Source organism: Dipteris shenzhenensis, chromosome 5 (assembly GCF_047967505.1).
Source record: "Dipteris shenzhenensis isolate YYH24624 ecotype China chromosome 5, Dip_SZ_1.0, whole genome shotgun sequence".
Classification (NCBI taxonomy): Eukaryota; Viridiplantae; Streptophyta; class Polypodiopsida; order Gleicheniales; family Dipteridaceae; genus Dipteris; species Dipteris shenzhenensis.
This window is the reverse complement of record NC_141600.1, coordinates 47,777,803-47,792,363: the sequence shown is the minus strand read 5'-3', so window position 1 is coordinate 47,792,363 and position 14,561 is coordinate 47,777,803. Positions and strand designations below refer to the sequence as shown.

General features: G+C 44.7%; 1 protein-coding gene and 1 non-coding gene across 4 annotated transcripts in view; both read left to right on the top strand.

The window, feature by feature from the left end:
* LOC147902113 (O-fucosyltransferase 2-like) overlaps positions 1-14,561 on the top strand; it is a 90,132-nt gene that overhangs the window by 31,378 nt on the left and 44,193 nt on the right. The window lies entirely within an intron of this gene.
* On the top strand, positions 1,380-1,498 carry LOC147902114 (5S ribosomal RNA). The gene has a single exon (XR_015541078.1). It is a non-coding gene; the product is annotated as a 5S ribosomal RNA (ribosomal RNA).

The window sequence follows — 14,561 nt, the reverse complement described above, 5'->3', positions numbered from 1 at the left end:
TGTGGTTATCTTCGAGATTGCAAAATGAAAATGAAATTTGAACAAAAGAATGAGAGCATTTAACAACAGAGAATACTTTTGTTGCCTGTTTGCCACCAAGTTGTGATCTTGTTGATGTCCTTTCAATGTCGGTCTCAGTTGCAGCCAGTTCTTTCCTTCAGAAGTTCTGATTTGTAATTCAGTTCATTGTACTCATACATATTCATACTCCATGCCATTGTGCAAGGCCCTCCTTTGACGAGGCTTTAATGCAACTGTACATTTCTTCCACCGCACTGTAAATCCTTTGAATGGCTACAACATGGTGTTGGTGCTGGCTTGTTGATTTGCCCTTTCTTTAACTTGTCAATTAAATGCTATCAATTGGTGAACCACTAGTGTACTTTACAACTTCTCTTCTTTACGTCTCCCTTCTCATCATAGAAAGCTGTATATGTCTAAAGAAATGGTTCCTGTAAGTTTGATCTCACAAGAACTCCAAGTTGGGAATACATGGAATTAGCCACACTTGGGTTTCTCAAGATTTATGAGCCATCTTTATGGCCTTCTATAAAGTCTCTTGTGTGGTGTCCTTTGGTCACTTATCATTGTGTAGAGATAAATCAAGTTATATAATAGACTCTAGTATAGAGTGATTAGACTTATTCTAGTATTACAAAGGTATATCTGGTATAGAGTGACATTGACCGGCTTTGAGAAAGTCCTCACTCCGTATGCATGTGGAATTCTAGAAGTTGCTAGACGCAGTCCTCCCCTTGGATCTATTGGGCTTTGGATTCATTTGTCTTAGTGGTTTCTTTTGATGACAATGATTGATTCAATCTTGGCCATTCTAGCTGAGGCAGCAAGCTTCTCATCATAATGTATCCTTGAGCATAACCCTTTGCCAAAATCCGATCCTCCTCCCTACCCACTGTTTCTTGGGGCCCTTTTAAAAAAATGCTACACTAATTAACTTTGAGTAAGCTTTGATAGTATTTGGTTACCAATCTATCATTGTCCTTATCTAGGTCCTAGTCGGATTTGTATTTCATGATATTTACTTGCCTAGTGTGCACCTTGCTTAAATTTCTCATACAAATCCATCCTCATGAACTGACAAATCTCCCCCCCCCCCCCCCACATCCCCCATTGCCGCCCCCCTCCTCATCCCCCATTGCGCGCCCCCCCCCCCCATCTCCCATTGCTGCCCCCCTTCTCATCCCCCATTGTGCCCCCCCCCCATCCCCCATCGCTCCCCCCCCCCCCCTTTCATCCCTTATTGCGCCCCCCCCCCATCCCCCCTTGTGCGCAACTCGGCCCCCTTGGCCTCCCCCCCCCCCCCCCTGCATCCACCTTCACAAAATAAGACAATACTAATTTCTCACGGCTATTTTACGTGGTGCAGTCACACCAACGCTAATACACCGGATCCCATCAGAACTCCGCAGTTAAGCGCGCTTGGGCCAGAACAGTACTGGGATGGGTGACCTCTCGGGAAGTCCTGGTGCTGCACCCTTTTTGCTGCCGAGGTTAGGGGTCATGCCACGCCTTGTTAGGGGGAAAACCCTCTTAAAGAGGGAAAAGTGCCCCTAACTAGCTTATTAAATTACATTGGTCACTGCTGAATTATATCTATAATTCTAACACCCCCCTGCAGTGCCAATGTCATGTACAAGGCTGATCAATCACCAAACGGATATAAGTTCAGGGTACTGCGAAATGCTTCAAACTTTTCACGTGGTAGTGCTTTGGTGAAAATATCTGCAACGTTGTCATGTGTGGACACAAAGATGATCTCTCTTGTATGCAACTTCTCTGAAGGACCCTCCAAAGACAGATGAAGATGAGCAAATAGATGTTGCAGCCAGACACATTCAACTGTTGCTGTGAAAGCTGCCCTGTACTCAGCTTCACATGATGAGGTAGCCACTGTAGATTGTTTCTTGCTCAGCCAGGAAATGCAAGATTTACCCAAAAAGAAACAATTGCCACTAGTGGACTGCCTAGTATCATAATCACCAGCCCAATCTGAATCATTGTATGCATGCATTTGCAAGTCACCCACCTTGGGAAATAGCAAGCCAAAATACTTTGTGCCCTGCAAATAACGGAAGCTTAACTGCCTGCCAATGCATAGTCTTTGGGCTGTGCATGTACCTGCTCACCTGAGATACTGCAAACTGAATATCAAGTCTAGTGTTGCAGAGATATATGAGGCATCCAACAGCCTGACTGTTAAGTGTGGCATCAACTAATTCTCCTGCATCATGCATTGTGAGTTTCAGCCCTGGCTCCATGGGAGTGGCTATGTGCTTATATTCATGCATGTTAAATCTGTCCAAGAGTTTCTGAACATACTTGGACTGAGACATAACAGTGCCACGTCTCTCATGAGAGAACTGGATCCCCAAATAAAAGTGAAGCAGCCCCAAATCTGACATGTCAAAGTTGGTCTGCAAATCATCTTTGAAATCTGCAATTTTGTCTTCATTGGACCCTGTGAGCAGTAAGTCATCGACATAAAGAAGGATGACTAAAATTTTCCCCCCATCCATCTTGATGTAGAGGGTGCTCTCAGTAGGACTATTGTGCAGCCCCTTGCTGGTCAAAAAGGCATGGATCTTGGCATACCATGCACGAGGGGCTTGTTTCAGCCCATATAAAGCTTTGTTGAGCTTGCATACTTGAAGTGCATTTGCTGTAATTTCAAAGCCCGGAGGTTGTTTGACATACACCTCTTCCAGCAAGTCCCCATTTAAGAAGGTTGTTTTTATGTCCAACTGATGAACATTCCACTCAAAATGTGCAGCCATTGCAATAACTGATCGGATGGTGGTCATCCGGGATGTAGGAGCGAATGTCTCCTCATAATCTATGCCCTTTTTCTGAGCATAGCCTTTAGCAACAAGGCTTGCCTTATATCTGTCAATGGAGCCATATGGCTTCCGTTTGACCTTGAAAACCCATCGTGTGCCAATGGCATGTTTACCCGGTGGCAAGTCTACAACATCCCAAGTCTGATTTTTTGCAATGGACTGCAACTCATCCTGCATGGCATTCATCCAATGCACATTATCCTTTGCCTCTTCGAATGTGGCAGGCTCCTCCTCATCAAGAAGAGTACCTGCATATGCTGATTCCACTGAATTAGCACTTTCCATGTGCCTTGCTGCACTGCGAGTCCTGCCAGGTAAGGGAGCATCAATTTTACTCTCCCTGAGAGTCTGTAACAGCCAGTTTGGGACTGTTTTTGCTGCATGTATGTCTGCAATTTCTTGCTGCACCACCTGTTCCACTGCCTGTGGAGGGGGCAAGACATCTTGTGGCGGAACTAAAGCATCTGGAGGTTGCTGTAAATTCTGATTTGCATCAGAAAAATCAGCAGGGGAACCCAAGGCAATGGGTAGCAACCCCTCAAAGACATCCTCTGAAGAAGAAGGCATTTGAAATTCAGCCTGAGTGTGAGCTGAATTTTCAGAAAATATCACATCTCTACTGACTATGATCTTGCGTGTAGCAGGATTGTAGAGACGGTATCCCTTGCTTTCTGCACTGTACCCAACAAATATGCACTTAATGGCTTTATCTGACAATTTGTGCCTAAATTCAACTGGCACATGAGCATAAGCAAGGCATCCAAAGACTCGGAAGTGATCCACTGAAGGCTTTCTATCATTCCAGACCTCATAAGGAGGTTTTGTTTTTAAAGCCTTAGTGGGAGCCCGATTCAGAATGTAATTGGCACACATCAAACCCTCAAGCCAGAATTTGTGAGGCATGTGTTTGCTTTTCAGCATACATCTGTCCGTCTCCAAGAGAGTTCTATTTTTCCTCTCAGCTTTGCCATTTTGCTGAGGGGTCAGCCTGACTGTGAGCTGATGCACAATACCCTTGCCTTTCAGAAAAGCATCAAATTCTGCAGACAAGTATTCCCCACCTCTATCTGTGCGCAATGTCTGTATCTTGAGTCCGGTTTCATTTTCAACCATGGCTGAAAAGTGTTTAAACATCGTGAACACTTCTGATTTGCGTTTCAGCCCAAAAACCCAAGTGAAATTGGAGTAATCATCAATAAATGTAACGAAGTAGAGATGACCACCCAACGATGGAGTCCTCATGGGACCACAGACATCACTGTGTATAAGCTGTAATTTTCGGACAGCTTTAACTGAACCATCCTTCTTGAAGGGAAATCGATGCATCTTGCCCAAAATGCACCCTTCACAGGCATGTGGAGGAGGTATCTCAAGAGGTGGCAATGCATCAACCATGGAATACTTCTGAAGTGTCATCAAGCTGTTGTAATGCATGTGGCCATATCGGGCATGCCATAATTCTGCATTCTGCATGGCAGCTGTAGGGGTAGAAACTGCAAGAGCAGGGGCTGCTCTTTTCTCAAAAAGATCAAGCTGAAAAAGCCCATGCAGCAGAGTACCAGATAACCTTAAGGCATAGTCATCTTCCCTGTCACGGACAGCACATTTGTCATCCTCAAAGATAAGATAAAAAGGCATAATCCACTCCAACAAAGTTGGCTGCAGCATCTCCACTGTCAGATGCATGAGGAGCTGAATCTGAAACAGCCATACCGGAGCTGTTTTTCTTCTCTTTTGCAAGCCTTTTCCTGCATTCTGCAATGTGATGACCTGGTTTTTTGCAGTAGTGACAAAAACCCTTCTTCTTGGGCTTACTTGCATCATTTTTAGCCTTTTGTGAAGCCTGTCCTGACCCACTGGAAGGCTGATTTACTGATGTCTTTGCCTGTCCCTTTGTTTTTGATTTAAACTTTGAGAGCATGGCTTGTTCACCTGCACGTGAAGCCAAGTTTTTCCTGGTCTGCTCTTCCTGAAGCAGAAGTCCTATCAACTCATGAAAAGTGAGAGGATTTGCACCCCCCCTCAATGATAAGTTCAGCGAGGTATGAAAGCTGAGATAAGACTCAGGAAGAGAATTCAGAGTGGTTGTAATCATCTCTGAATCAGGAATAATTTCATCTATATTTAACAATTGCTCTCTGAGATCCTGTAGCTTTGTGAGGTGGACTGACATGGAGTCACCCTCTTCCATATGTGTATTACTTAACTCTCTTTTCAAGAAAGATACCCTTGCATCATTCCGAGCTGCATACATGCTTTCTAAAATATCCCACGCTGCCTTCGAGGTCTTACACGACCGGATATGCTGGAATGATAAATCTTTCCACTGAAAGAGAGATGCATGACAAAGCTAAGGCATCCCGTGAATCCCATCTCTTCTGATCTGGAGTAGTGGCTATGGCTGCACCAACAACTTGTTCTGCAGCTGCCCCTTGTGCACAACTTCTTCCACCTCCTTGCTGAGGAGGGGTATTAGGTGCCATACCTGCTGGTCAATTCTCACCCCCATTCACATAATCCCATAAATTGCGAGAAATCAGAATATTGCGTACCATTAAACTCCAGAGGGAGTAGTTGGTACCATCCAACTTGTCTTCCTGTGAAAGTCCACCAGACTGGAAGTCATTCTGATTTTGCTGGGCCATATCTGAGAAAGAGATTTAAGCAGATACAAAACTGAATTCCCTTGCTGGGAATGAAATGCACAACTCCCAAAAAAACACAGCCAAGCACCGGCTGTAAAGTCAACTCAGATTGCACTGTCAGAAATCTGTCCAAGCATCAAAAACTCTCCAGAATCTGCCAAAAGTGCTGCAAAACACTCCAAGAAAGGCAGTATGAACTGAAAACTCCAGAAATTGCTCTCCCAACACAAAAGCCCCAAAATAGGCTTGAAATTGCAACCGGAAAGGGGCAAATTGATCAAAAGCCCCAAATGTTGCAAGAATTGCGCTCTGTCTGCAAAAGCCCCAAATTTTACTGCAAAATTGTAGTGTAATCACAAAATCCCCAAATTTATTCAAGAAATTGTACTGCAAAACTGAAAGCCCCAAATTTCGAGCTTGAAATTGCAATCAGAAAGGGGCAAATTCACTAAAAGCCCCAAATTTGCCATTTCTGAACAAAAGCCCCAAATTTTAGACCAAATTTGTAGATCTATCTGCAATGTTTGCTTTGCAAGTAACTGTGAACCTGAAAATACCCCAAATTTGTAAAGTAGATCTTGCAATTTGATTGCAATGTCTGCAACAAACAAAATGCCCCAAATGTACTCCCAAAGACTGAGCCAAACAATGGCTGTCTGCAAAATGTGCCTGCCAAAGATCACCTGCAGATGAAGGAAACCCTGTACGGATCTGTAGGTACAGATCTGCCACACGTGCGGATGTACGACAGATGACGCAGAACCGTACGGCGATGACAAGGGGCTGCAGGATGTACGGCGATAGCAAGCTATACTGAAATAGAACCTGTACGAAACAGGTACGACTACCTGTTGTACAGTGTGTACGCGCAGGTACGGCAATAGCAGGTACTGCAGGTACAACGTTCGTACGGAAGGTGACGCAAGTATGGTTGCAACAGGTAGATCAAGATTTTACGCACAGGTACAACGACGATTACCTGCAACGGCGCAGGTAAGGCTGCAGGTGCGTGCGTGCAGTACTTGTTGTACGGTTAGGTGCAAGTACACTGGTACGGCGTCAACGCAGGTACGCAGAATGTGCAGGGTACGACAGGTACGGACTTAGCACAGCTACGTAGGTACTAGAGTAGCGGATCCGTACGGACCTGTACGGAATGTACGGCGTTGTACGGACAGCTCGAGTTGTACGGACGGGTTGTTGATGCAGGAGCAGGAGCGACAGGAGAAGCAGGGCTGGGTGCTAGAGCTCAACGGGGAAGTCGTAGGGAGCTGGATCTAATGCTCTGATACCAAATGTGAGAGAATGGAGAGTGAGAGAGAGCAAGAGAGTGAGAGCTGAAAGCTTGGAAGCTGAAAACTTAGTTGCAATAGAAGAGTGTGTAGAGTACAACTCAAAAGAAAAGAGATAAGGTTTTGTCCTAGTGACAAAACCTTAGTAGTCACTAACCATAGTTAGTGAACTAACTGCTGTTAGGGGGAAAAACCTCTTAAAGAGGGAAAAGTGCCCCTAACTAGCTTATTAAATTACATTGGTCACTGCTGAATTATATCTATAATTCTAACACCACATACTAAGTTAACCACTAATTGTGGTTAGGGGCAAGTGCGTAGCGTTTGAGGTGCACTAGGTGTGAGCTTCAAAAGAATTTATTTTGAAACCCTATGGATAGCCCATAGAATGGCCTACAAACCCCCCTCCATGTTATGGGCTGAAGGATCGTGGACATGACTCATGATACCTGAATATCTAATGTCATGGTTGCATATGTTCATCATGTAGGGATATAGCAACCTATGACTGTACAGAGTACAACAGATCAAATCACAAAAGGTACTAAGTTTAAAGCTTACTGAAAAGCTTCAAACTTAGGTCGACGTAGAGCCTTCATAAAAAGATCTACCAAGTTGTCTTCAGTGGGAACATAAGACAATTGAATATCACCCGCTGATAATCTCTCTCTGACATAATGATACTGAACCTCAATATGCTTTGTCCAAGCATGGAAAACAAGATTTCGTGCAACAGCCAAAGCACTCTGACTATGAGTGAAGATGACGGAGCAGTTTGACATGCATAAAGGTCTGCAAGTAACTTCCAAAGCCAAACACACTCCACTGTAGCTGTAAAAGCTGCTTTGTACTCAACTTCACAGCTAGAAGTAGCAACTGTACCCTACTTCTTGCTTAACCAAGAAATGCATGAAGTACCAAGCATGAAACACTTGTCACTATGTGACACACGGGTGTCCGAACAGCCAGCCCAATCACTATCAGTGAATAACTGAAAACGTTGCAAAAGCTGTCCAATATACTTGGATTGTGACATCAAAATGCCCCCCTCACTGCTAGCAAATTGGATGCCCAGATAGTAGTGCAAAAGACCAAGATTAGACATAGCCAATGTCTTCTGCAAATCAAGCTTAAAATCTGCAATTTGCTTAGCATGTGTCCCAGTCACAAGCATGTCATCCACATAAAGGACTAAAATTGGCAAATCTGTCCCACTCTTGCGGATGTAAAGGGTAGCCATTGTGGGACTGTTCTGAAAGCGAAGTGTGAGTAAATGAGTATGTATCCTGGAATACCAAGCCTGAGGTGCCTACTTCAATCCATAGAGGGCTTTCTTTAACCGGCATACCTTGCTTTCAGAACCTTCAACCGCAAAGCGAGGAGGTTGGATCTCTTCCTGCAAATGCCCATGAAGGAAAACTGTCTTGATATCGAGCTGATGTACCTCCCAATGAAAGTGGGCAGCAAAGGCAATAGCAATGCGAATAGTAGTGATCCTGGAAGTAGGAGCAAAAGTCTCCTCAAAGTCAATGCCTTGTTGCTGAGCATAGCCCTTAGCAACAAGACGGGCTTTGTAATAGTCCACTAAACCATCAGCTTTCCGTTTAATCTTATAAACCCACTTAGTTCCAATGGCATTCTTGCCAGGAGGCAAGTCACACAACTCCCAAGTGTTATTGTGATAGATAGAATTGAATTGAGCTTGCGTAGCCTTCAACCAACAATCATTTTGAAAGGCATCCTTATGGCATTATGGCTCCTCATTGCATGCTGTAGCAACCAATGCATTAGCAACAAAACTAGCATGCTCTTTCCGAACAGCTGCTCTAGAATGGGTTGGCAGAGGAGTATCTTGTTTGCAAGGCAAAAGCACCAATCTGACAATGCAAATGAGAGGATGACAAACTCTCAAAAATCAAGTGCAAAATTGTGCTGAAGCTTCAAAGCTTATTCCTGCAAAAGACTTTGCTGTCCCAAGGAGTACCTGTTGCAAGAAAAATCCCCAAAAGGCAACACGAGGCCTTCCAAGGCAACACGGGGCCTTTCCAAAATGCAAATGAAGCAGAAATTGGAAAGAACCAATGCAACAACGGCTTACCCAATGATGTAGCCCGAAAGGATAGGAGTAAAAAAGCTTTGAATGCGAGCAGGGAGATTCACTCTTGAAGGAGAGGTGAAAATGAGAAAGAAAGAAAAGAAAGAAAGTCTATTAAGGTCCATGGAAGACCTAGAAGTCTATGGGATAACATGAAAACCAATTAGTACATCAGCTTAGGGAGGGTAGCTCTCAGGGAGTGCATAAAGCATCTCCATTTATTTAGAGTACCTACATAATGACTTGGAAAGAAATATAATCGGCCATACATCAGTTTAAGACTGAGAGTCTTTTGGCTTGGATTTAAACTCTTTAATGAGTGCTATGACCTCACAGTACACTGCCCATTTTCCATCATTTCTTGCAGCCTTGACCTTAGCTAATTCCGCTGCCTTATTTTTCAATTGGTCTTGCGTAAGTTCTTCAGCTATCCATATCTTAGTTCCTTTCAGCTTATAGGATTGTCTGAGAACCTTGACTCGTAGATCCCGTGAGTTAAGCGTAGTGATAGCATGACCTTTAGACTGTAAGATACAAGTTGCTCTGGGTTCATGGTCATCATCAAGAGCATCATCCTTATCAACTATCCAATCAATATTAGGCATGGTTGCTTTGATATGTGCTAAGGTGTCACTGAAAGAGTCCTCCTCTTTGCACCATCCTTTGGGGAGTCCCCCTATTCTAATCTTCAAAGCGTTATCACACCTAGCTGCATGTTCTTTAATCTCTTCCTGAATGTCAGCCTCGTTAACCTTTGCATCTAACTCCACAATTACTTCCTTCTTTGCGGTCTGTACTTCAGGGTGAACTAGGTGTTTGACTGTGGAGACTAGCTGGGGGGTAGGGGGGGAAGCCTTGTAAGATTTTACAACCTCATTGATGACTGCCTGCTTGTTAGGTCCTTCTAGAACCTGAATTCTAGCTAATGCATCTGCCAATTGCATCTTTAACTCTCTTACCTGCTCTTTTAGATAAGAAATCTGTTCATAGTGCCCAATGATGGGTCGGTCCAGACCTCCTCGTAGGTAGGTATGTGCATACAGAGAGGGTGTCATAGCTGCAACGGTGGCGTATTGGGACCTACTTGTTGCCTGAAATGATTGGGGTTGAGGGGGGAGACTTTGAGGAGAGGCTCGGCCATTCCTTGCTGGCCATATCTTCTGCTGCCCCTTGGCTGAGCTAACCCCCTAGCTGGGTTGGGGGTTCAGCCCAACTAGGGGTTAACCCTGGGTTGGGTTAACCTCTGTCGAGGCTTGGTTAGGTTAACTGGTGCGGTGCTGGTGGCGCTGGTGGAGTCGACGACAGACGGTGATGAGGTTGAGGTGACGGGCGACGAGGTTGAGGTAACGGGCGAGGCTGAGGCTGAGGTTGACGGGAGAGAGAGAGAGAGAGAGAGAGAGAGAGAGAGAGAGAGAAGAAGAAGAAGAATATATTATCGTCCTCTGAAGACCAAAACCGGCCTATGGGACCTGGGCAATACAATATCACAAGTACATGAAAGCTCCTCCCGAAGATGGGAGGGTGGAAAGAGAAACCACCTTCTAGGATTCAGGTGGATTCCTATGCTTGAAGAGCTTATACACAAATGTTCCTAAAGCTGAAGGTGACCCTTTATGCAGCAAATCAGCCAGTTTGTTATGTCCCTCAAGGAGGTGATTGAACTCTTCCCTAATGTGTGCATAGTGAGGGCATATCATTACCATGTGTTCTTCTGTTTCAACCATACCTTGATCACATAGTTGGCATATTCTACTCTCCCTTGGCATCTTTTTCCATCCCCCTGTTTCTATTTGCAGCTAGTGTGATCGGGTGCGAAGCGAGGCTAAAGCCCTCCGTTTATGCACTGCTATAGGTGTACATATGTACTTCTGCGTTGTTGTCTCCCTTCCTGTATAAATTGACCAATATTCGGGGTTGATATATGTGCGATAGTACTCAAATTTATCTTTGTTTTCTGCTGTTTGCCATTTCCTGTGTAGTGCATTCAGCAGGTCATAATGAAAAGCCTCTTCATCAATCTCCTCTGAAGAGTAGTTTAAATACTCTTCTACTTCCCACTTCTTGAACCATTTTTTTAGGTCCTGTGCCCATCCGGATGTCAAAATCTTGCCCTTGTTTGTCTTTTGAAGCTTCTGACTTTCATTCCATGCTCTCTTTGGTAGCCTTTCATTATCCATGCACTTGACCTTTGTGATGTATCTGAGTACTCTCTTCAGAGCATGTAGCTCTATGGGTATACATCCTGTCTCTAGGAGTAACAAAGAGTATGGTGTAGTAGCCTTGATGCCCAGGTGCCTCCTAATGAAAGACTTTTGCATTTTCTCTATCTCATTCCACGTTGATGGAGATATACTCCCACCCCATACCTCTACTCCGTAGAGTACTGTCTGTATCACATATGCCCCAAAGATCATATTTCGTACTTGCCACCTTCTCGTATTGCTATTGTTGCACTCATTTTCAAATTGGAAGTATTTTGCCCATCCTGCATCAAGTCTCCGTTGCACACAGCTGTTCCATCTATTATTGGCGGGGATTTCAATACCCAAGTATTTGAATGAGTGCACTGTCTCAATGGGTTGTCCTTTATATAAGATTTGGAGGGGGCTGCTTGGCTGTATAGTCTTGACTATCATGAGTTTAGTTTTGTTGACATTAATAGCCATCCCACTCTCTGCACAAAATATGCTGAAGATATCCATCATTTTTTGCATCTTACTTTCACTATCAGTGAAAACAACCACATCATCTGCGTAAAGAAGCAACCAAATCACGAGACCTGCTAGATGAGGGCTGTATAACTCATCTTTACATGCTTCTTCATTCACCAACTCCTCAAGTCTATCAATGCATAGGCCGAACAAAGTGGGTGAGAGCGGACATCCTTGTTTTACCCCCATATTACTATAGAACTCTTGTGACATCCCATCCTTACATTTTAGTTGACATTTTACTTTCTCATAAAGTCTAAAGACAGCAAACCTTATTTCCTCGGGCACCCCTATGCATTCCATTCTCTCCCATAGCACATCCCTAGGCACTGTATCAAATGCCTTCTTAAAGTCAATGAAACAACAGAAGAGTGGCTTCCCCTTGAGGCGGCTTTCCTCCATCAAAACTCGAAGAGTGACTAGGTGATCCACTGTACAGTGTTTTGGTCTGAAACCAGCTTGTCCCATTGCTCTTTTATTTTCTTTCTCTGCCCAAGCACTCAATTTTGCCTCTACTATTGTGCTATATAGTTTGGCTAGAGTGGAACATACCATAATTGTTCTGTAATTTGTTAATTGATTGCGGTCACCCCCTTTGTAGATTGGTTTGATCCAATTCTCTTGCCATTCTGTTGGGAAACCATGCATCAAAGCCTGATTTAGTGCCATTGCTATGTGCCTTTGCGTGTGCTCATTGGTCCACTTAATGAGTTCAGCCACTAGGTGTAGAGTGTCTGCTGCCTTTCCATTTACCATTTTCTTGAGGCCATCTTGTACATCTTTCAATGAGAAAAGACCCTGAGTATTACTGCTGAGAGGTATGCTCACCATGGGCCGAGCCTTGGGATGTGTGTAGAGCTGTTGAGCATATTCCAGCATTTGTGTTTCTGTAAAATCTCCCATAATGTCATTTGACCTTTGTTTAATTCCTTTCCATGCTCTTCTAGGATGCTTGATAAAATCAATTGCTTCAGTCCATTCCTTGTTCACAATATGTGAGAGAGAGAGAGAGAGAGAGAGAGAGAGAGAGAGAGATTTTATTAAAGGTCCACGGAAGGCCATACATGGCCTATGGGACACAAAGAGAGAGAGAGAGAGAGAGAGAGAGAGAGAGAGAGAGAGAGAGAGAGAGAGGCTGAGCGGTGAGGAGGGGCTTGAGGCGGAGAGGCTGAGCAACGGAGGTGGAGAGGCCGAGCGACAGGAGAGGGAGGCTGAGCGACGAAGGAAGGAGCTAGCGACGGGAGAGGGAGGCTAGTGACAGAGAGGCTAAGTGGTGAGGAGGGGCTTGAGGCACAGAGGCTAAGCGACGGAGGTGGAGAGGCTGAGTGACAGGAGAGGGAGGCTGAGCGACGGAGGAAGGGGCTAGCGACGGAGAGAAGGGGCTAACGATGGAGGAAGGGATTACTAGACCGCAACAGTCCATGCAAAAAGTGGGCTGGAAATGAGGATTACAGCAAGAGAAAGTGCTCCCACGAGGAGGAGAGCACTTGGAAATGAGAGGAAAGTGATCCAATGGAGGGGTACTCGTAGCCTGAGGCAAAGGTAAGCCAAAAGAGAAGGAATGGGCTCACGAAGAGGCCCCCGGATCGCTTCAACAACCTCGAAATGTCTCCAACAACCGGCACGTAGCACGACACAGCTCCAAAATGCGAATCAGCTGGCACCTATGGATAGCCCATAGAATGGCCTACAACGAGGGAATGCTTCCAAGGCTCCATTTAGCAAAGGAAAGAAGCATGATAAGCCAGGCTCCAATTGGTTGTCACGTGAGGAAAGGAAAGCTTTGATGGAGGTGAATAAATGCTTTCACTACAAGGACGAGGGGCATGTGGCATGGGATTGCCCAAAATGCAAGCTTAAAGGGAAAATGGATGATATGGATGAGCAGAAAGGCAAGAAGCCTAAACCATCTGTAGGATTAATGCTTGCTGTTATCAGTGAGCAGCCCAATGGGGATGCTACGGAGCTTTGCATGGCATGGGGTAAAGTGAGAGATCGGATGACATTGATCTTCTTTGACCAAGGGGCTCTTGCAAACTTTCTCTCTCCGAAGCTGGTAGGCAAACTTGGAATCTGTGCACAGGAGATGCGGCCTATGAGCAAGCCAAGCTTGGCTTCTCCTGGGTTTAGCACTCTGGTCACCGTTATCATTGGAAAGCTCCGTTTGCACATTCAGAGCTTTGTGGGCAGCGAGGAATTTTATATAATGCCTCTTGAGGGTTGTGATGTTTTGCTGGTGGATACATACAATCAGAAGATCTCTCCGGAGTATAGAGGGAAGAAACATGTATTGGATGTCAAGCTTAAGGGAGAGTCAGTCCCTGTTATATCTGCTTCAGCTATATGCTCAGTAATGAAACATCATATTTCACCATATTTAATTTTTGCAAAGGATACTAAGTCTGACGATCCAAAATTTGTAATCTCTAAGTTGGATAAAGAGTAGACATATTTACTTAATCAGTTTGGAGAGTGTTTTTCTTGGGGAACTTCCACTTGAGAGGCCTGAGGATCATGGGATTGATATAGTGCCAGGCAGTAGTCCACCAAATAGGGCACCTTATAGGGTGACGGCAGCTCAAGAAGAAGAAATCATGAGCCAGGTGAAGGATCTTTTAGAGAAGGGGCTGAATTCAGCCCAGTTCTTCCCCTCACTGTTCACCAGCTCTGTTAGTGTAGAAGAATGATGGTTCATGGAGAATGTGCATTGACTATCGTGCACTGAAGAAGATAACCATCAAAGATGGATTTCCCATTCCAAGAATAGATGATATCTTGGATAGATTGGAGGGGTCAGCTATCTTCAGTCACATAGATCTCAGGAGTGGGTATCACCAGATACGCATTCATTTAGAGGATGTGTCCAAGACTGCCTTTAGGACCAGCTTTGGGTTGTATGAGTTCTTGGTTATGCCATTTGGGCTTACGAATGCACCTGCACCTTTAACCGGATGATGGAC